This window comes from Hoplias malabaricus, unplaced genomic scaffold (assembly GCF_029633855.1).
Source record: "Hoplias malabaricus isolate fHopMal1 unplaced genomic scaffold, fHopMal1.hap1 scaffold_85, whole genome shotgun sequence".
Lineage (NCBI taxonomy): Eukaryota > Metazoa > Chordata > Actinopteri > Characiformes > Erythrinidae > Hoplias > Hoplias malabaricus.
The window spans coordinates 82,793-85,292 of NW_027100833.1; the positions used below are offsets into that span (position 1 = coordinate 82,793).

Sequence of the window (2,500 nt, forward strand, 5' to 3'; positions counted from 1 at the left end):
AGTAATAAACGGCTCCCTCTATTGGAACAGATGAACACCATGAGTGTCCTCACACACACACACACCTTCTATTACACTCAGAGAGAGAGAGACACACACACACCCCTTCTATTACACTCAGACACACACACACACACCTTCTATTACACTCAGAGAGAGAGAGAGAGAGAGACACACACACACCTTCTATTACAGTCAGAGAGACACACACATACACCTTATATTACACTCAGAGAGAGAGAGAGAGACACACACACACCTTATATTACACTCAGAGAGAGAGAGAGAGACACACACACACCTTATATTACACTCAGAGAGAGAGAGAGAGAGAGAGAGAGAGAGATGCACAGTTCTGACCTGTGGAGTAAACCGATTGAAAACAGACGTACTTTCTCATCCTCTGATCTGTTACTGTAATTACTGTGTGTGTGTGTGTGCTTTTTGCAGGTCAACACACATGTATAAGTACACACACACACACACACACACAGTCATCTAAAACATGTGGAAATCCAGAGGGAGGTAAAGCTCTAATCCAGTCAGAGCTGGTTCACCTGTAGCGTGTTAGCTCTGTGTGTGTGTGTGTGTTTATATTTATTATTCTGTTCCTGACCTGTTCTCAGGGGCCCATTTTAAACCTGACATCTCTAAACATCTGCGTGTGTGTGTGTGTGAGAGATACACAAGAACACACACTGTCACACACAGTAAGTTCACAGTTATTTAAAACACTTTAATGTAAAGTGGGATGAGAAGATGATTGTCGGTAATAATATCATGGTTGGGCTCATGGACCAGAGAGAGACGAGTCCATGTCCCCACACCTTGATAAAAACCAACCGTATGTTTTTGCTGCTGTGTTTTTCTCTCTCCTCATCCTCGAGGGGGACACGCTGCTTTAAAGCGGTGTGTGTCCCGGGGACGTGGCTCGTGTCCAACTTTCTGCTGGTGCTGAAAGACGCTAGCAGTGCTACTCTAAGGCTAACCTCCAGGCTATCCAGGAGAACACCACCGCTCCGGCACAGCCTTCGATTTCCAAACCAGAACGAGCACAGCTGCACTGGGTGGTGTGTGAGTGTGTGTTGTGCTGGTGTAGAGTGGATCAGACACAGCAGTGCTGCTGGAGTTTTTAAACCCTGTGTCCACTCTCTGTCCACTCTGTGAGACACTCCTCCCTCGTTGGTCCACCTTGTAGATGTAGAGTCAGAGACAGTAGTTCATCTGTCGCTACACATCCCATAATAATCCCTGTCTGCTTCGAGTTGTCCTCTCTGTCCTCAGGGGACACAAAGATGATGCCATGCTCCATCCTCTTTTCATCTGATTCTCTCTGTCTCTCTCTCTCTCCTGCGTGAGACTGAAACGTGTGCCGCGTTAGTGTTCTGATTCTCTTGTTCTCTGTCTTCACCGTGTGGACGCTGAGACACTTCCATCTCCTATTGCAGTGCGGCCAAAGCCAGATCTGTCCCCCGTCCCCCTTGTCCCCCGCTGACCCTCTGCTGTCTGTGTGTGTCCTCAGCTCCGGTATCAGCACGGCCTGTCCACTCCGGACCTGAGACAGACTCTGCCCAACCTCAAGAACTTTCTAGAACATGGACTGCTGGTCAGATGGTGAGTCTGAAAACACACACACACACACACACACACACACACACACATATGCGTATATGATAGTGTAAAATATATATAAGTACACACAGGGAGTGTCTCTGAGGTTTGTGTGTGTGTGTGTGTGTGTGTGTCCTGTGTCTCTGAGGTGTGTGAGTGTCTCTGAGGTTTGTGTGTGTGTGTGTGTGTGTGTGTGTCCTCTGTCTCTGAGGTGTGTATGTGTGTGTGTGTCTCTGAGGTGTGTGTGTGTGTGTCTCTGAGGTGTGTATGTGTCCTGTGTCTCTGAGGTGTGTATTTGTGTGTGTGTGTGTCTCTGAGGTGTGTGTGTGTGTGTGTGTGTGTGTCTCTGAGGTGTGTGTGTGTGTGTCTCTGAGGTGTGTATGTGTGTGTGTGTGTGTCTCTGAGGTGTTTATGTGTCCTGTGTCTCTAAGGTTTGTGTGTGTGTGTCCTGTGTGTGTGTGTGTCTCTGAGGTTTCTGTGTGTCCTGTGTCTCTGAGGTGTGTGTGTATGTGTATGTCTCTGAGGTGTGTATGTGTCCTGTGTCTCTGAGGTGTGTGTGTATGTGTCCTGTGTCTCTGAGGTGTGTGTGTCGTGTCTCTGAGGTGTGTGTGTGTGTGTCGTGTCTCTGAGGTGTGTGTGTGTGTGTCGTGTCTCTGAGGTGTGTGTGTGTGTGTCGTGTCTCTGAGGTGTGTGTGTGTGTCGTGTCTCTGAGGTGTGTGTGTGTGTCGTGTCTCTGAGGTGTGTGTGTGTGTCGTGTCTCTGAGGTGTGTGTGTGTGTCATGTCTCTGAGGGTGGAAGTCTTTAAGGAGGAACAGATGAAATGAGGCACAACCTCCCGACCTCTGCTGCGTCCTCGTCAGGACGAGGGGGAGGAAGTGGAAGTCCTGAG

General features: G+C 48.7%; 1 pseudogene; it reads left to right on the forward strand.

Annotated features, from left to right (window-relative positions):
- LOC136681756 (UV radiation resistance-associated gene protein-like) overlaps window positions 1-2,500 on the forward strand; it is a 14,925-nt pseudogene that overhangs the window by 4,784 nt on the left and 7,641 nt on the right.